Source organism: Lissotriton vulgaris, chromosome 1_1 (genome assembly GCF_964263255.1).
Source record: "Lissotriton vulgaris chromosome 1_1, aLisVul1.2, whole genome shotgun sequence".
In the NCBI taxonomy this organism is placed as follows: Eukaryota; Metazoa; Chordata; class Amphibia; order Caudata; family Salamandridae; genus Lissotriton; species Lissotriton vulgaris.
The window spans coordinates 1036747397-1036768447 of record NC_141685.1 but is presented as its reverse complement, the minus strand read 5'-3'; the positions used below and the strand labels follow the sequence as shown (position 1 = coordinate 1036768447).

General features: G+C 43.2%; 1 protein-coding gene across 1 annotated transcript in view; it reads right to left on the bottom strand.

The window, feature by feature from the left end:
* The window catches only part of GCDH (glutaryl-CoA dehydrogenase), a 227027-nt gene extending 207725 nt beyond the window's left edge, over positions 1 to 19302 (bottom strand). Inside the window, exon 1 of the mRNA XM_086962197.1 lies at positions 19181 to 19302. The gene's annotated coding sequence lies outside the window, so the exon portion shown is untranslated. The remainder of the gene's footprint in view (positions 1 to 19180) is intronic.
* Positions 19303 to 21051: the final 1749 nt, after the last annotated feature.

Sequence of the window (21051 nt, the reverse complement as noted above, 5' to 3'; positions counted from 1 at the left end):
CGCACAGTGGGCCAGCCGCCGCAGGACAGCCTGCCCAGATTACAACGTGTAATCCAGCGGGCAGTCAGCGGTAGAGTTTGGCAGTGTGGGGGTGGTGGCATGCCACCCCCCCCTCCCGCACGGCCAAACTCATAATCAGGACCTTAGTCTGAAGCATTGAATCCATTTCTCCTTACTGTACCTTCAAAATCAATTGTCTTCGTATTTTTGGCCTTGCACAAAATGTAGGCTTTAAAAAAATCCACTTTGTTTGTTCTAGTGTATTTTCCACAAGCAGCAATGTTGGAAAATGTCTGTTCTCCATTTTTTACACAAATACAGAGCTTTACGCAATATGTCACTGTATGTCCATTATGGTTCGATATTCAATTTTTGTCATAAAATATTACAGTAGCTTTTTCATTAATATAACTGTTATTACAATGAGTAATAATTTTTAGAACCTATTGATGTTGCCTGTTGTTGATGTGTTATATGTATACTCTTCTGTAATTTCCATTGTGTGTGATATTTTCTAATCGTTATGTAGTCAGTCACTTGTGCTTCTCTTTTAATTGTATTTGCATGAATTATTTGTCTGTTAATGTATGTGGTGCTCACTAACTCTATTTATATGTATGTTGATTAAAAATCACTTATATGTTGAAAACAAAAAACAAAATGTCGTATCCAAGTCTAATAAATTATAAATGTAACTGGGCTGATGTATGGTATTTGTATATCATAAAGGTATTGTTTCCTATATGCAGATTTTGGAGACGTTTTTATGTAATTTTGCTACTTGTATCCTTCCCTGGATTCTTCCCCAAATATATCTAGCCACTCAGGGACCCTCTTAGTGTTTTTGAAGTTATTCTCAAATATCGACATGTAATTCAGCATCCAAATTGTGGCAGAGAAGGCTTCAGTACCCATGGATGTTATTGGCCTTGATTCCATCCTTCTTAGGTTCAGTTATCGAATGCCCCCTCGTTCTCCAGCTCTGATGTGTTTGTTTAATACCAAAACAGGTCAAATCTTGTATCTTCCCTTCATGTTTTTCCCAAACGTGCATGTGAATTGGATAGGAGTCCTGAAGTTTATTGAACATAAGTGTTGTAAGATTCTCAGTTTTACCTTGTTTGTAGTACTTCTTACATATGATTTTCCACACATGCAATGTAGGACATAAACTACATAATTGGTTTCACAGGTTATATGTTCCATGATTTCCTATTCTTTTCCATTGAACAGTTTATATGATATTTTGTTAAATCTGTGTTTGCACGATTTGCAATTTGGGCATTTCCAAAAGCCAGGTGTCTGTAACCAGTTGTTATTGTTTTTTTGTCCTTGTTGGTAAATGACTCTGCACAGGTATATCTCCTAGGGATGATACTTTTCAGGGCTCGAAAAATTCATTCACATTGTTGAGCAAGATTTATTCAGGACAAGCTATTTTTAGGGACTACTCACCCTTTCTGGAGTTGTAAATCCTCTAACTTCAGTCACAAAACAAAAAGTAAATGTAGGAAGACAACCTGACTTTTGACCTCTGTCTCTGAAAGCAGAGCAAATGTGACAAGATAAGATTTAAGGGCATCTTTATTGCTCACAAAGTGAAAGAGCAATGCAAATGCCTTCAAATCTTTTTATCTTGTCACATATGCTGACTTTCAAAGACAGAGGTCAAAAGCCAGTTTATCTTCCTACATTTATTTTTCTTTATGTGACTTAACTTAGAGGATTTTGTAAAGTGAACAGTGTGACAATTGAACTGTGCAAAGCATGTTAAATGAATGGCTGTAAGATGTTGGGCTTTTTCCTAACACAACACTAAAATAGCTAAGTGAACTGTTCAACCATTTCAAATATATTTCACTAGATATGAAAACCCATTATGTAATTCTATGGTAAAAAAAATATTTTTATCGTCTCAAAACAAATTTTAACATTTTACTCAGTGAAGTGCAATTTCTAAATATGTTTGCTGAAACTCAATTTCCAAACATTGTTTATGCGCTATTATTAGTAAAACTACTTGCTAGTGGTAAAGGTTTGTGACCCGTTCAATGGAAAATATGCTATCTGCACTACCACGTCATGCTTTGGTAATATATTTATGAAAAGTGAGTTTTTAAACATGAACTGGGAATTATTACTGCTTCTGCCCAGATGACGATGCTATTAGTGAACTAAGAGGATGGATGTGGTCTTACGGCTAGAGCGGCCAACCTCAACGCTGGGGAACCAGGTTCGAATCTCGGCAGGGACACTCAACATCCTGTGATTCTGGGCAAATCACTTAATTTCCCCGTACCAACCAAAAATATGAATATGTCCTTGTGTAATGCAACAGGTGCTCATCTAAAGCGCTCTGATAGCCAAAACCTTCGGGTCAAGTTTGCGCTATATAAAACTCTGTAAAAAAAAAAATAATAAGAGGCAAGCCTGGGATCATGTATACCCTATATATGGGCTTGATTCTTATTATACATGGAGCAAACATTTAGACTAGTAAATAAAGAGTTTTTTTGTACAGCAGAAATAGTGAACTTGCATATCTGAAGGTGCTCTCTTATGTGATAAAGTATGTGATAATAAAGAAATAGGCAGCTGCTTAAGACAACATATTTGCTGAGGATCATGCAATTTGAGACCAGTTCACGGGTCAAGTACATTACAATTAGGTCGAGTAGACCTGCAGTTCTAATAATATTTTTATGATTTTTTCGAGACCTGCTTTTCTGAATGGTATTTTAGGGAAGTTAGATAAAGTCTCTTTTAAGGTCTCATTGCATGATAATATGTTCCGATTTCTATGAAAGATATTTCTTAGTTCTTGATATTTGATATTATAGTCTATAATCAATCGGGATTCATTGCCTTAGGTTTCTTTTTTTCGTTGTTACCAATTATGCTTTTCTTTTCTTCTTCATCACTCTATCTTTTGCACTCAATATTACTTCTGTACGATATCCCCTTGCCTCAAGCAGGACAAACAAAATTGCAAAGATTAGTTTTCCATAATTACTTTTCTTTCATTTTGCCAAGTCTTATTTTCTCACTTTGCACAAATATTTTCTTTTGCTTTTGCTCATGGGCGCTGTTCTCAAAAGATGAGGATTATTTTATTGCAAAGCGTCATGGTTTCTTTCTTATGTGAAATTTCTGAAATTATGCTTTAACACGTAATCTACCCCACTCCAAGCCAAAACAATGTGCCCCACTTTAATCCAAAACAATCTACCCCCACTCCAAAACAAACTGCCCTACTCCAATCCCAAAACAATCTACCCCACAGCAAAACAATCTGCCCAACTCCAAAATAATCTGTCCCATTTCAATCCAAAACAATCTACACCCTTTTAAACAATCTACCCAGTATAAAACAACCTGCCCCATTCCAGTCCAAAACAATCTGCCCCACTCCAATCCAAAACAATCTACCTCACCCCAGTCCAAAACAATCTGCCCCACTCCAATCCAAAACAATCTGTCCCACTACAATCCAAAACACTCTGTCCCACTACAATCCAAAACAACCTGCTCCACCCCTACCAAAACAATCTGCCCTACTCCAATCCAAAACAACCTGTCCCACTCCAATCCAAAACAATCTCCCCCACTCCAATCCGTCCCACTCCAATCCAATCCCTCTCACCCCAATCCAAATCACCTCACCTCAATCCAATCCAATCCACCCCACCCAAATCCAATCCAGCCAAATACAATCTACCCCATCCCATTCCACCCCACTCCAATCCACCCCACTGTACTCCAATCCACCCCACCCCAGTACAGTCCACCCCATTCAATCCACTCCATCCAGGCCCCTGCACACCAATCTACCCCCAGTCAATCAACACCCCATTCTAATTCACCCCACTGCAAACCACCCTACTCTAATCCAGCCCACCCCATTCCACCTCAATCCAATCCACTTCACCCCATTTCATTAGACCCCATCCACCCACCCACTCCAATCAACCCCACTCTACTCAATCCAACCCACTCTGCCCAAAACAATCCACCCCAATCCAATCCACCCACTACCTAAATCCACTCTAACCCACTCCACCCTACTCCCCTCCCTCCCCCCACTCCACTCTACGGCACTCCACTCTAGGACACGCTCTGCCACGTAACTCTACTTCATTCTACTAAAATCTACAACACTCTACTCCAACATATCCACTCCCCCCCCCACTCCACTCTAGGACACTCCACGCCACTAACGTTTAGCTTTGCTGAACAGCAGCCACACTTGCGTAAAACATGGCAAGAACACATTGCCAAAGTCAATAGCTCTTGTATAAGCAAGACCTATTAGCTTTGCCAGTGCTTATTTTGTCTATAGCCACTAGCATGAGAGTTGAGGAAAAAGGACTTTGCAGCTGCAAGGAATTCCATGCTTTCTTAATTTGCTCATGCGGCAGATGGGGCACTCTGAATGGTAGTGAGCGGTATGGTTTTCAGAATCCATAGTTTACTCTGTGCTGTACTGGGGCTCAACGTTTTTACTGAGTAAATTACTGCCCATTTCTTACATTTATGAGATCCTGGAAAGGCTTCCAACTGGTGCTTGAATATAAATGTGCGTAAAATTCCTTCATTCGTTTTTATCGTAGCAATGCACCCCGATTTCATTTAAAGATCTTTTAGAAATACTTCAGAAACTCTAAAGAACATTTGAAGTGTTTCTTTATGTAATTGCTGTTCTAACTTTGTCACAAGGTAAAGTTAAAACTGTACCCACCCCCAATCGTTTTACTGGCCTTGAAACAAAAATGCAGGCCAGGTCAATAAAATACTGGGACGGTGGTGATCTACTGACTAATGATTAATGAGGAGACTGGTGGTGTAAGGAAATGGGCCATTAGTTGTGTGGCCTACATAAGTAATGGCCACAATTACCACCTCGCTGGGAACCAAACACCCCATTATAGCTCTTGACTCTCTCCCAGGGTAGCAAAGTAGTGCAGTCCAAGGTGTACTCAGGGGAGGTAGTGTGGGCCACTAGCCACTATTATCTGGCAGGCAATAATAACATACAATACATGATTGTCCAGTCTGTGCTTTTTCTTTGGAAAAGAAAAAAGTATATTTATTAGGCAAACACTACTGAATACTATGCAGTAATTATAATTATACATAAGGTTGGTGGAAATACTTTTTTTAACTTTACACTTGACCCCAAAAATCACAGTACCCTCTTCCCTCTACAATATAGCACATAACCATGGGATGTGGGGGTCACTTGGCTTTGTCAACGTTATCATACTTATAGACCAGAATCACATATCCTATTTCATCACTCTATCGCTGACTTCAGTAGTCATAATCCATCTGTAATCCGTATAATGAAGCATTGTAACCATCTGTAATTACTAGAATTAATAGAGAATTACAACCTGTCCTAAAAACTCATTACTGTCAGCATTTATAAGACTTTTGAATAAAAACTTGCAAAATCAAAAAGCATATCTCTGTTTTTTTTTCGACCATCTCAGGCCACAAAACATAGAGCCATAAAAACAACCAACAGAGATCGCTACATCCCCAGGCAGTAGAACAAAAGTTCCAGCCTTGAGAATTTTCAAACTAAAGCTGAGAAAGCCAAATGGGTCATCTTTTCTCTGACCCTGCAGAGTTAGTACTTTAAATTCCTTGGGAGGGCGGGGCTGCTGCACTCTTGTAGCCCTACCCAACTCCTCTGGAACCGTTGGTGATTTCCATAAATTCTTGGGGCCACCACATACTGGGGAAAGTCTGGGCATTCTTAGCCCTGCAGGGCATTATGGGGTGCTCTTGCAAGGGAGCATAAATATTGAGTGGACAGTGTTATGTTCCAGATAGGTACCCCAACATAGGCTCAGGTAGTCCCCTAACACTTCACCTATATTCTATGTACCATTACATTACATAACAGTTCTTAGTACTGAGCTTTTACTTAGTTACGGTAATGTCCAGAGATGACATGGGGTTTTCTCAGAAAAGCTTAAGCCTCATTCATTACGCATAAGGATTCTTGGAATCACAGCAGGCTTAGCATCGCCTGCATAATAACTATGTACAAGGGCCATTCCTTCTGTCATTCTAGTCCGACATGACACAGCAAGGTATATCCCCAGGTGGTACCACTTTGGGTATATATACATCATCTCTTGCTGAGATAGTCAGAGGAGAAAAGGACTTCCATGCCGACATACTGACGCGAAACGCTGAGGCTCCTGCACGCAGACATTCCACCTCGCAGTGGTCTGACATCCCTTGCGGGGTGTCCCTCTCGAGACCAAGACGGGTACCACAGTCTCTCACTTCAGGTAATGGGGTTGACTTTATCATAGAGGGATTCTTGGCTTTACACCCACATATATGCTAGGTACACTTTGGTACATCTAGTTAGGGTTGCATCATAGGTGTACACATTTTATTCTCATGTATTCATTGTTTTAGCACAATGGTAGAAATCTACCATCCTTTTAGTCTGTTAGTGCTCATATTCATTTATATCTGTTACTGTCTAATGGTTGTTTCAGCACATCTATTTTAAGCTAGAATGACGATGGTTCAATAAATGCTTATTGAAAAATTTCCCCACGGTTTATTCTGTGTATCTCTCTGGGAAGAACTGAGCATGAGTGACTGAGCGAAAAGTAGTACACTGTTTCCACGATCTTGAGGGATCAGTGTTGTCTTGTTCGATAGTTGCCAAGAACTATTCTCTCCTTGGTAACAGGAGTTTTTAGTGGCACTGTGAGCTAGCTGGTATATAGGCTAACATACTCGGTAGGGGTGTCTAGAATCAGTCTGACCCCAATTCTACAGTGTATGTTGTCTAAATGCGCAGATCCTATATTGGTTTATAGGCACTACACGACAACAGCTCCAGCTGAATTACTCCAAACGGTTTCTTTCTTTTTATTCGGTGGGGGTGCCCACTCCCACCTGGGCACCACACCTTGCTCCCTCCTGTAAGGCTGCTCAGAGAGCCCACTCCCGGTTGCCCCAGCCAGCTTCACGCCCGGCTGGCATTTTCCACTGCTGGCGTGGGAACCAGCAGCGGGATTCTACCCTGACCCCTCCATGTGGGCAGGGTTTATCTTTGTGTTGGCCACCCTGCTCCCCCCAGACACATGCAGCAGGGGACAGGCCTATCACAGCTGGGGGTGCATGCCAGCCCTCTTCCTTGATCCTTTGTTATTGGGGGCTCAGGTAGGGTCTTGAGCCACTTTGCTCTTAATTGGGGGGCGCAATAGCGCTCCCTGATCCTCCATGTGGCGGATGCCTAGAGATGGAGTCTCGAGCTTCTCTTCTCTTGGGCCAGGTGGCTCTAGTGATGTATACCTCTACAAGAAACTTGTATTTGTAGGGTAAAACAGCTGGACCTACAAGCGCAGAGGAAGGAATTTATACAACTGGGCGCAGAGGCGATGCTGATGTACCCAGCAGGACTTAAATGAACGAAGAGTGCATATATTAGGGAAAGCTAACAGCCTTTATGGTGGACTACAGGAGATGGCATGCTCAAGCAGGAGCTGGTTTATATGTCTAAGGGGCACCGCTCTCAACCATTTCACTACTTTGTGAGATTATGTGACGATTCTTCCACCATTTATGCAGTAAATACACAATTATATGGTAAATATGCAGCCTCACAGTCGCCTTAAGCCACTGCCCTCATCCTTGTCCATTGTTTTATTAACAAACGTAAACCCAGCCTAAGCATGTTAATTCCATTCTGAATCCAAGCAGTGCTCATTGTTTCCTGCATTTTAAAGAAAACCGCTATTTCAAGCTAACTACCCCAAAATAATCATTTAATATAAACAAGCATTGGCAACCCCAATAGGTCTCACCTATGAGAGCCATTGGCTTTGGCAATGTTTTGTGACCATGCTTCACAGCAGCACAGATGCTTTGCAGCGTGGCAAAAACCAATTTTTTAAAAGTGATATGACGCAGACAGGGCTAATGCACTTTAAAAAAAAAAATTGAGTGCATCAGCGCTAGACGTGTCACAGCCCTTTTGTCATTACTATCTTTACCCACACTGCTATACAGCATGGCTACAAATCATTGCCAAAGTTGTCGTACCCATGCTGTACATGTACAAAAGACAACGGCAGAGCCAATAGGTCTCAAAGACGAGTCCTATTGGCTTTGCCAGTGCTTGCTTTGTGTGTGTAGGGTTTCTGGAAGGAAGTTTATTCTGGGATTGGAAGGCATTTGTAACCAATGTACACATTTCATATACTGTACCTATTGTAATTTATGTTGCTTTGTCTTTTTTGTGGAAAGTTATGAATCTGTGAGTTGATTGGATGGGAATGTAGAAAGGATAGCTGAAAGTGAGCAGCTATGTATTAGTCTGAATTGAAAATAGAGATCGCAATATGAATCAAAAGTAAGCAGGAGACATCCATTATTATTATTGCATTGTGATCAGAGGAATATCTTTCAATGCAAGCATATGCAGTGTCCCAAACAGCCCAGCTATCTATCAAAGTGCTTTCAATGAAGACAAGACAGAAGTACGGATCTTTCGCAACAAGACCTCCCCGTGGGGCTCTATCCCATGGCTGTCAGAGGTAGGACCAACACCCATACCCACACCCACAAAGCATGCAAAAAACTCTAGGGATCGTTCTAAACGACAAGCTGAACTTGACGGCTAAAGTCAACGCAGTGGGCACCTCCTGCTTCCACATCCTATGCGTACTGTGAAAGATCTCCAATAGTAACCTCAGAACACCAGAAGGACCATCACGCAATGCACTCATCACAAGCAGACTGGACTACTGCAACACTCTCTACGCTGGAATCTCCAAACTCCAGACCATCCAGAACATTGCTGCAAGACTCATACTCTACCTCCACTAAAGGCACCCACATCACACCACACCTCAGGAAGCTTCAGTGACTCCCCATTCACAAGTGCAGCCAAATCAAACTCCTCATGCACAAGTACAAAGCCCTACACAGGACCTGAACAGCCACATACACTTTCACTAACCCATCAGCCACCTATGCTCTGCTTCACTCTCACACACTCCCCGCATCTGCAAAAGTAAAACTGGAGATTGCTTAATCACCTACATCGCACCCAAGACATGGAACGACTTCGCTCAACACATCAGACCCTCCTCCTCACTCCTTGAGTTCCGCAAGAAGCTGGAGACATGGCTCTTCATGTTAGCACCTTGGTGATCACTCAATTTCCTGGATACCCTCTTGGGTGATTAGTGCGGTTTATAAATCAACATAACATAACAAAGGATAATGAAGACATTTAACCTAGTCCATGTGCAGATTTTAAGTGCAACTTTCTCTGCTAAGCATTGTGTGCTTAATTGAAGGTAAGATGTCACAGGGAAGAGATGTAACTTAATGGACAAACCAGTCTACATTGGAATGGGGGAACGTGGATCCAGTCTGTGTATTATAAGCAAGTCAGTTAATCTACCCATGTGTTAAGAAGAAAAACAAAATATGCCATTCAGCAAAAAATCCTATCACATAAAGAAAGCAATTGCACCCATGTCTATGTCTTAGTGGAAATAGATTTGGAACCAGATAACATGTGTTGTCACAATAAAGATCAATTTCAAAGGGGAGAAGGGCTTCTTTGAAGCGCATGTGGAATCGTAAAACTGCTACAAATTGCAAGAAGTTCAACAAGGAGGATAGGGGGAAAAGGACAAATAAAAATAGTACCTCAATCACAGTTAAATCAGCGTAACGTCAGCAATAAAGCTGAAGCAATTAGTACTTGGTCCTTCTCCAGACGAAAGAAGAGGCAGTGAAGCCAGCACATACTGGCTAATTAAAAGGCAGCAAATAAGAGTGACAATGAAACCAACAAATGGTAAGCAATAGGTGGGCTTCAAGCCATTTATGTATACACTATCTCTTGCAAGCGAGACCATATACTGTCGCAGGTGGGACCTAAAAACACACAATGGGTACTATGTGTAAAATGGTCCTGTTTTATCATCTCTGAGTTCTGGTGACATACAAACCACTTGGCCTTCAAGCTTAAGATGACAACAGAACCCCTTGATTACAATTGTGGACCATATTAGATAGATAGATAGATAGATAGATAGATAGATAGATAGATAGATAGATAGATAGATAGATAGATAGATAGATAGATAGATAGACAGAAAGACAGACAGAAAGACAGACAGACAGACAGACAGACAGACAGACAGACAGACAGACAGACAGACAGATATGGAAACCACTTTATCTGCGATATTGACAATTATTTATTGCATTTGCACTTTACGGTTGTAGGAAGCTGGATCTTTACGTGATATATCAAAAAGTTGATATACAATGCAAAGAGTCCAGGGGTTCCTTTACGAGCAGACAGGGTTTGCTAAGCAATCTCAAAGTCCTCAGTTAGGGGGTGGTGTGGTCAAGCAGCCTTAGGCTTAACACAGAGGGGTGCAAGACATTTGCAAATACACACAATGATCAATAAATGACAATACGACTCAAGAAGGAGATCCACACCAATTAATAAAAATAGCAAATATCTTTATATATGTTTAGGCATCAGAGGAAAATCATTCAGGAAAGTACATTTTCAAATATAAATTATTTTCGGTTCAAAAAGTGGACACAGTGTAGTTTTGGGTTCTGCAATGTTATCCTATGGAAGGAAGAACAAGTTCTGCAAACAGGTACAGTACATCAACTTACAGGACCAATCTACACAAGTAGCACGAGGGAGGCCAAGTGCAGGATGCTAATCAGCGTTGGGAGGTCAATACGTTTAAATGGGGATCGGTCACTGTAAAAAGAGGCTGCAAGTTCTGGCTAGGAAGCCAGTCGGGCTGAACCAACAGGAGGACATAGGGCCACCTGGGTCTGCTTCTCCACAGCCCAGGAGCAACGGGTGCAGAGGTGTCTTTAGGCCTTGGGTTTTCTTACCGGGAGCAGTCGCGGTGGAGGGGGCCTGCCGGCAGAGGCTGCAGGTGACGTCAGTGAGTCCACAAGTGAAACCAGAGTGGACTCGAGCTCTGGAGGGCTGGAGAACCTTGTTGGCACCGCTGGCCCACTTCAACTCGGGTCATAGACGACGGGTGCAGTGGTTGCTTCTTGGCTTCTTGTGTTAGGTTTGGCAGTTCTGGAGGCCTCAATGTCTTCTCCTTTGGACTTCTTTGGAACAAGTCCGCTGTTCACAGAAGGTATTGAGCCTTTTTCACAAACAGGAGGTCCTCACAAGTTTCTGGAGTCACACCTGCAGGACTGGTTGACTCTGGTGCTGTTTTCGATGAGTGATGCACACAGGCCAGAAGGGTTGGCAGCAGGTCAGCTGTTTCTTCTCTCTTCTCAGCTTTTGCAGCTCTTCGGTGTCCTCTCTCTTCCTAGGTCGTCAGGATCTGCTTCTCCAGTGCCAGATCCTGAAACGCCCCTAAATACTTAATTTAGGGGCGTTTAGGGTAGTAGCCAATGGGCTAATGACCCCGGGGGTCATTATGCCCCCCTATATGACCTCTTCCTGTGGGAAGTGGGCATAACCCTGTCCCAGAATTCCAAAGTAGCCATCACAAAGATGTCTACTTCTGAAAAATCATATCCACCTCACAGTAGCCAACCTTGGGGGTGGTACTAGCCTGGAGGTGGCATGCCTGACTAACTAGCTAATTTTCCCACCTGTCCAGGTGCTAAGGGGGCTATGGGCGGGGGTACCTTCCTCTCCTTTGAGGGAAGCCCGATTTACATTCCTAAGGTGGCAGTTTCTTTGAAGCTCATCAGCCCACGGAGGCTAATCAGCAGGTCAACTTGTGGGAGCGGGATGTTACACCCTCTTCCTGGACAGGCTTTTGTTATGTGTCTACTGAGAGCAAAATGCTCTTACCCTAGGAGATCACAACAGCTTCTCAGGTGGCAGCCTGTCAGAAACCAGTCAGCAATGACACCAGAGGCTGGTAGATATTTAGGTGGCACCTCTAAGGTGCTCTCTGAGTGCATGTATTGGTAAATCCAACACTGGCATCAGTGTGGATTTACCAATAGGAGATGTTTGATACCAAACATCCCTATTTTCAGTGAAACCATTGTGTAGCTGGGGAACTCGTTTTCACCAGAGTCCAGTACGTATGAAAATGGCTTCCCTGGTAACTTATACTGGCACTAATATGACTGACCAGAACAGGGGCATATCTGCTCATGCAGGTATGCCCTCATGTGTAATATTCAGCACCCTGCCTTTGGGCTGTCAGGACTGCTATAGGGGTGAATTACAAACTGTACAGTTTTGGGAAAGAACACTGGGACTGGGGACCTGGTTAGCAAGAACCCAGTACACTTCTGTCAAAGTTGACTTAAATACCGGCAAAAAGCGGGTGGGGGGTACTGCAACAGGTACCCAGCTTCCTACAACAGTAAATTGGAGTACATTTGCATATATTGCACAATGACAGGGAAGATGTCTGGTTGAATGAGTGATAATACTTGCACATTAGGATTCTTTGGAGCACTGTTTAATTATATTGCAAATTGCTCTGAGATTAGTAAAGTGTTTTATAATGGATGTATTTGCTCTTTAAAAAAATCTGAAGTACTGTATGATTATATTGCACGATGCTCTGAGATTGTCAGTCATGGTACTTAAAAAACAGTGCATTGGTCCTTCATTAGCATTTTACACAGAACAGGACTGACAAACTGGTTGGTAGCATTTACATTTGCTTTTTAGACAATATGGAAGTTTTGCTCAGGATATGGCATATTGTCATAGAACCTTGAAATAGATATTTTTGAAGTACTGCTTACGCACTTTGCACAAGTAACACTAGACCATGAATTTTATTATTTATTGTGGTATGGTTCTCTATTAGCATCTTATATTTGACAATATAACATCAGTCCCTTCTGAGACTGTTTGCACTTGCAGTTTAGAGAGAAAAAGGGGAAAAGTTAGCTGTGACCTTTGCACTTCATAATAGGACCAATATTTTCAGCATTCGAGTAGTGAAACAGAAATTCCTTATTAGTAAAATTATTTATAACATATCCGCATTTTGAATTATTTCCTGACAGTGACATCTATTTTGAAACACAATGGGATCACATATGAGCAGGGGCAGCTCTTCCGTTATGGCGGAGCTTCGCCCCACCTGCCGAAGTTAGCGTGGGGACGGGCCTTCCTGCTGAGCGTCATGCTACAGGAGGAATGTTGGACACTTGTAATTTTGCATATTTGTTTGCCGGGCCCTCTCAGGCCAGCCAAGCAGACATGTTTCTCCAACCCTGCTGTGTTGCAACAGCCGGATTGGAGAAAAGCCCCAGGCTTGCTGGGACTGAGCATCAAGTCAGCCTGCTCAGGGCAATCACAGCCCCAGTGATTGCTTCCTGGGAGCTTGTGCAGCATGACCAGTGTAGGAAGAGGAGCACCAAGGCAGCGGGCGCAGGAGCAGGTACGTTTTTTTTATTTTTTATTATTTCCTCTTGCCCCCCGCGTTGCCTCACCAACCCCAAAATTGAAGCAGCCGCCAGTGCCTATGAGTCATATCAAAGATATTGCCATTCATTCGAAGCCTTGTCACTAAAATTACACCAGTGATTATATCATTATTATCGCCGCAGTACCATCATATGCTGTTTCGTACTTCAGCGAGACATGATATGTTATGTTTTTTAATTTATAACGTGCACGAATCACCTTGGGAGGGTATCTCGGCGCAATACCAGAATAACAGGCAGAGAATAACAACTAGTATAGGCTAGTCTTAAGCAATTTCCTGATTTGGAAATTATCCTTGCAAATTCGAATTTGAGGAGGCAGCTTGTTCCAATAAAACGGGGCTAGGAAAGAAAACGACCTGACCCCTGACTGGGACTTTCCCACCCTTTGATTAGTAAGCAGAGCTTGTCGCAAGATTTTAAAAATCTTGAGGGGGAATAGCGAGTAAGCATCGAAGATAGATAGGTAGGCCCTTTCCCAAATAGAGCTTTGTGAGTTAGACAGCACATCTTAAAGAGAATTCTATTTCTCACCAGTAGCCAGTGTAATGTATGCAGAAGAGGGGAAGATGAGACTCCAAGGGTCAAGTCAAGTCAAGTCAATAAATTTATATAGCGCGCTACATACCCAGAGGGTCTCAAGGCGCTGGAATGAGGGTGGGGAATTACTTGTCGAATATCCATGTTTTAAGTTGCTTTCTGAATGCTAGGTGGTTCTGAGTAAGGCGAAGGTGAGTGGGAAGTGAGTTCCAGGTTTTAGCTGCCAGGTAGGAGAAGGATCTACCTCCCATGGTGGTTTTGTTGATGCAGGGTACAGTGGCAAGGGCTTGGTTGGAAGATCGTAGCTGGCGGGAGGGGGTGTAGAAGGACAGTCGTGTGTTGAGGCATTCGGGTCCGATTTCGTAGAGTGCTTTGTGTGCGTGGGTTAGGAGGCGGAAAGTAATCCTCTTATTGACAGGGAGCCAGTGGAGGTTTTTCAGGTGATCAGAGATGTGTTCTTTACGCGGGATGTCTAATATGAGCCTGGCTGAGGCGTTCTGGATGCGTTGGAGTTTTTTCTGGAGTTTGGCAGTGGTACCGGCGTAGAGGGTGTTTCCGTAGTCCAGTCGGCTCGTGACCAGAGCGTGGGTGACTGTTTTTCTAGTTTCGGTGGGGATCCAGCGAAATGTTTTTTTGAGCATGCGAAGAATGTTGAAGCAAGATGAAGAAACGGCGTTGACTTGTCTGTTCATAGAGAGTGAGGAATCCAGGATGACGCCCAGGTTCCGTGCGTGGTCCGTCGGGATGGGTGCTTTTCCAAGGGCCTCTGGCCACCATGAGTCATCCCAGGCGGAGGGGGAGGTGCCTAGGATGAGGACTTCTGTTTTGTCTGAGTTCAGTTTCAGACGGCTGTGCTTCATCCATTCGGCTACTTCTTTCATTCCTTCATGCAGGTTGGTTTTGGCAGTGTTAGGGTCTCTGGTGAGTGATAGGATCAGTTGAGTGTCGTCGGCGTAGGAGATGATGTTGAGGTTGTGTTGGCGTGCGATGACCGCGAGGGGGCTCATGTATACGTTGAAGAGGGTGGGGCTGAGTGAAGATCCTTGTGGTACGCCGCAGATGACTTCAGTGGCTTCTGACTTGAATGGTGGAAGGCGAACTCTCTGGGTTCTTCCGGTGAGGAACGAGGTGATCCATTCCAGTGCTTTTCCTTGGATTCCGACGTTTCTGAGGCGTTGTAAGAGGGTGCTATGACAGACCGTGTCGAAGGCTGCGACAGGCGGCGGTGTTCTTTGGCACCTGAAGTTTAGATAGCAAAGTCTTGTTTGCTGAGGCCAATAGCGCATTACCATAATCCAGGCAGCTGATGACCAACACCTGGATCAAAGTTTTCCTTTCTGTGGGTGGTAATAAAGGAAAGACTCTTCCTCACAAAAGCATTATGTGGAACCATGAGCCTACAATGGACAAAACCTGTTATTTCATGGTAAGAGATTGATAAAACCAATTCTTGCACAGGGAGATTAGCAGGTGTGTGTCGTACTCGTATGATATAATATCAAAGCCAAAGGCTCTGACAATTTTGGCAAGGGGGGCAACATAAATGTTAAAATGTGTAGGGCTGAGAAATGAGCCCGGAGGTACCCCCCTGTCCAATGTCATGGTACGAGACTTATAGGAGTCCAGAATAACAGTTTGAGTCCTGTTGGAAAGGAAATCAGCAAGCTATTGTAGAGCTATTTGGTGAATGCAAATCTCATGCCACCTACCAAGTAACCTAGAATGAGACACAGTATCAAATGCTGCGGACAAGTCCAGCAGCATAGACGGTATATAACATGCACCATTCTTAGATCCTTGTTGCATGAATGAAAATTCCTCAATGGAATACAATGGACATATGAGTCCTCTTATGGTACTTAACCTGCATCGGAGCTTTATGCATATTTGAATTGATGAGTATTTGAATATGGATTATATAAAATGAAGAATGATCGCAAAGTGGTCTAATGTATTGATGACATTTTCATGTATTTTAACTTACTGATACTCCCTATCCACAGGAGTAGAGTACGCCATGTGAGAATCTTCAACAGTTTATAATGTTACAGAGGAAATGGAGGTCAAAATGCAACATAATATTGGAGGACTGGAAAAAACATGCGAGCAGTCTAGTTGTTCTTTTTTAACAAAATGGTGGTGTGGTAAGGGATTTTCCATATAAATGTACACTTTACACGAAGCAACTCTATGATCCTGTTGAAGGCAATGGCCAAAACGCGTCGGTCTGAAAGTATTGTTCATAAAAGACAAAGTTGTGCCGCCAACTTCCTTCCTGCGTTGTGATACGAGATGATTTGACAAATGTGGAGCTGTGTGAAGTCTTCATCGATATTGTATTATTGTCGACAAGCTCCCTCTCAATATGGCTGACAAACTAGACCCAGGAAAACCTATATGGAGCATCCCAGATGCCAGGTCTCAAAGAACACTGACGTCAGAGCCAGGAGGTAGAAATCGAACGAGGGTTTAGACTGAGAGAGGGGCAAGCCGGATGAAAGGAGTGCAGTTGAGTGAACGGAGGAGCGAGAGGTCAAGACGTCAGCAGAGGAGCACCAAACGCAGGACACCGAGGCGCCAGTAAAGGAGCACGAGACGTGGAAGTCCAGGTCGCCACAAGAAGGAGACCGAGCACGGGAGACTGAGACACCACGAGAGAGACACCCAGAGCGAAGGTTCAGTACGAAGACATTAGAGCCCAAAGAACACTCCAAAGGCCGCCCCTCAACCCCTGGCAAGGCACCACGACTCCTTCATTGGGCCGTGGCTACAGGCAAGTGCCACGCTGGGCATTCTTGGGGAGGTGGTGGGGTCCAGCTTAGGAAGCTAGCTCTTAAAAAGGTGAAACGGGGAGAAGAGCTGCCGAAGGGAAAAGGTCACACAACATCACATTTATTTTGTTATTTTTTGAATGCCAACTAGTTTTCACAGGGGTGGTGAATGCCTGATGAATTAAAGCTGTTGCAACCTCAGAGATTCTCTCTAGGTTTGTTGTTTGAGGCTAACAAGAGGAGAGCATCCTGTCTGGTCCACGAAGGGTGATATTGATTCAGCGTCCTGTGTCTACACCTCATAGGACAGCAAGAAGATTTTTGGAATCTCCAGATATAGGGGGGAGCAATAGAGTCAATAGAAGGAGAAATAAAAAGAAATAAAAACACACCAAAGTGTGCCAGTATTAAACTAACCTTCTATACAAAGGGTACTGAAAGTAACTTCAATTAGTTGGACTCATTTTTGCTCTCTTTACAGATTATATATATCTCGATCAGGTGAAACGTGTCCAGCTGTGGTCTGAATAAAGACACATTATTATTAATCTTGGTGTGTTAACAATTCTTCTTTTGTGGAAGTCTTTGACTTGGATTCCAAAATCTGCAGTGTGAGCACCAGAGGTGTAAACAGCATTGACTGCAGGCTGTTTGAAACTATTTATAATACAACTGAAGCAGTTCTGTAAAAATGACAAGAGAGAAACAGCATCCAAGGATCATGTGCTATTGACTTTTCACAAGGAAACCATTCCAATAGTCACAATGCTTATTCAATGTAATGTTATCTTTTGCACAAATGTAACCCCTTGATTCCTGGTTAAATGCATTTTTTTAAAACAAATCTACATAAAAATGACATGACACAAACACAAAGCCTACCTGCACCACTGTGCTGGCTCCTCTGTTCCCTGGAGAGGCTCAGCGTAGGAAGAGTGTCATAGGCCCCAGTGCTAGCAAGAAAGATGTGTCCTCAATCTAATGGTTGAATAATATGACTGAGCTTGGGCGCAGTCAGCCCCTAAAATTCCTGAATCCGGGTGACACTGCACCTGCTCCACTATTGATAGTTATGCCACTAGAGAAGCTCGCTTAACTTCTCCAGCCACAAAGGATCTCCAGGCTGCAACCAAAGTTCCCTTCGTACTAGAAGAGAAATCATCAATAGCCCCAGTCCAGAGTAGCTTCTGTCGCTCTTTGCATCTACCCCGCACTCCCTCAGGTTTATCCTCTCTGTCTGGTGAAGAAGGGGCATAGTTTTGGAATAGGATGGGTTGGAGATGGACAATCACATCATGAATTTCATTTTGAAGGAACTGTCCATGAAAGTACTCCTCTAGACAATATACAGAGGCAGAATCCCTCCAGACAATATACTGAGGCGGTATGTTACTGAGTTTACGCTTTTTGTGTATTTTATATCAAAGTTGTTGAATAAAAAAGAGAACTCAATGTGTAATGTATGCTGCAAAATCCCTTTGAACGGCTACCTCTCACCCAAAACTGAACATCAGAGTAGGCAATGGCACTCCTGCTGCAGCAAAAGCCAAAACTCCCATTGGAATATAGTTAAGAGTCAATAAAATGGGCACTGGGCATGGTCAACAGTGATTGCACTAGATCCAAGAAATGTAACTTTCTCTTTTAAGACACCCATACTGTTGCCAATTTCTCAACAGCAGACCTACTAAAACAAGTTGTTGATATTTGCACACTTCCCCCATGCACCTTCATGGCCCACCCTGGCGTTTTAATAGCTCTCCCAGATCAAGCATTCTAGAGCAGAGCCTGCTACAGACCCACTAAGATTTGCTCTGCAGATCTAACATATACATGCCAACTGACCCGATTCAGGCGAGAAACACCTGATTTTAAAAGCCGAAATGGCTTTATTTGAGCTGTCTCCCGCCTGAAATAGCCTGTGCTTCAATTTAAGTAGTTCTCATATCTCCCAGTTTCCTGTAGCAAAAATTATGCAAGAACGATAATACTACTCGACTCTGAAATAATTTCAGATAACACGGTTTGTTGTTAAAGGATTACATATGCCCAAATGCAAGACTAGACAAAACATAGCTCTCCTAGTGACGCTTACTGTGAAAATTACAGACCCCAAAGTGCCTCTGCTAGTCTGTTTTTTTTTCTTAGCAGTTTTTGTAGCGCTATACATGAGCACCAGTTTGATCACACGTGGCCACATTCATTTTTGTAAACACAGGGAGATTAAGTAATTTGGCCAGAATCACAGGGTTTTGAGTCGACGCTGCGACTCGAACCTGGCTCCCGTTCCAAATTCAGATACTATGCCCGTTACCCTCTCCCTCTCCTGCTTTGACTGGTAAATTACACATTTTTCAGGACTGAAGAGTCCAGAACACTTTCAAAGAGGCACAGGGTCTTCTCACCTGTAGCGCAGTTCTTTCTGATGCCTCCTGAACTCTTAAGTAACAGTGACAGGAGGAGATTCTACGCAGCGTGCGGCTCGGTCTAGTGACGTCATTCACACCAGGGAGGCAACTACGACCGCCATCTTGAGTGTGGCAAGACCTCCCTTGGCACCTAAACGTGTGCTGCTGTCAGTCGCTTGCTCTGGCACGATATGAATTAGCGCGCTGTGTCCTGCTCTGAGATGTCAAGAAGATGAAACGTTTGCCTGCCCGGATCTGTCAGAGGCCGTGTCACGTGTGATATCTTTATACATTAGATGCGTCCTTTGAATGGTTTCTCCTGTAAAATTGTAAACATATGCAAGGAGTCTAGCATGTGTTGTAAGATAAAGAGCCAGGAATGGTTAGTATTTGTGTTTGTTCTTTTTTAACTGTAGCAGCGTTCCGAGACTTGAGCTCTCAAATGTCTTACTCATCTTGTCGAAGTTCTTCGTGTGCATTCTGGGGGTTGGAGTGTTTGTTTTTTAACGGGGTAAAACGAGGTTCCAAGTTAAAATTTGACCTGGATGAACTTTTCACGCATTGGCCTAGGAAACTTCACAGCCTGGGTGAGGGTAACAGCATTGAGAACAGCATCGAGAAGCTACATTACAACACTTTAAACCAGCTTTACAATTTTGGGGGGAATTTGTAATGTTTTACACACTATCACAGAACTGACATTATAGTTAACGGCTTCCTGTACTGCTTTGGGGACTCAATGTACTGCCTGTATGCAGCTGCCGCCCACTGCACAGCGGCCCCCCCACCTATGCTCCCTTGCACAACCAACATTGCCACTGATACTGCTGATGATCTATGCCACAACTATTATGGCAGCCCTCTCTGTCCATGTACCCGAGGGCAAGCGTCAGCAATGCCTTTCTCGCAGCTGATGTTGTAAGGGGAGTAATGTGATTGGTTCCCATCGGGGGTGTGTGGGTTTGTGGATTTTCTCGAAGGGTAAGTGGCGTACACAACTTGATTAACTATTTTTAACAAGCATTTGCAATGCAAAAGGTCTCGCTGTTATGCGTGTTTGAGCTATTGGCATTGAAAATGGCTATGCCTTTTATTTTGGTTTTGGTTTATAAAACAAAAATAAAAGCTATTGTCATTTACAATGACATTAGCTTAACCTCTCATAAATACGAGACCTATTGCATTGCAAATGCTTGTTAATATTCTGTAGAAGCATGGTGGCAGAAAATGAGTAGCAGTGATTTAGCCTGCTCCGCTCCGGCAGGGGTAGAAAGTACACCATTCCTTCCAGTGCTTAATTTGAACCAATGATTGCAGGTGCTTGCGCGCTGACTCAGGCTCGACCTAAGTAGTTTACAGAAATATTGAGCTCTCGTATAGCACTGAACACGCTCCTGTTTGTCGGTCACTCGCAGACTGCATGTCTGAATGCTTGCAGTCTCAAATCACACACCACCTCACAGAAATATCTTGGAATGCACGCGTTTTAGCTAAACCAAAAAACATACATCACAAACAAACGAAGGCGCAGACACTCTAAAAAGTTAAAATTTCCAATGAAGAACATCACACTTTTCCTGTCAGCTCACACCTTTCTGTTTTCATGCACAGTTTATTTGACTGTTTGGTGGCACTTGGCGCTAAATATGTTCTTTATATCTGCTTAGTACCATCTGGGAAGATTTGCATATCCTGTAATGCCTTGATGTGGGCACCCTAGCTGGAGTATCCACAACTAGTGGTTTGGATGAGATCACAAAGAGGCAGTGTCATAGCTCTTAGAAGACGGGAAGATAACGATGTTGGAATCTGTTAATACGGTCATTGCCACAGTTAGACATGGCGCTCAGAAAACTGATGACAGCAGT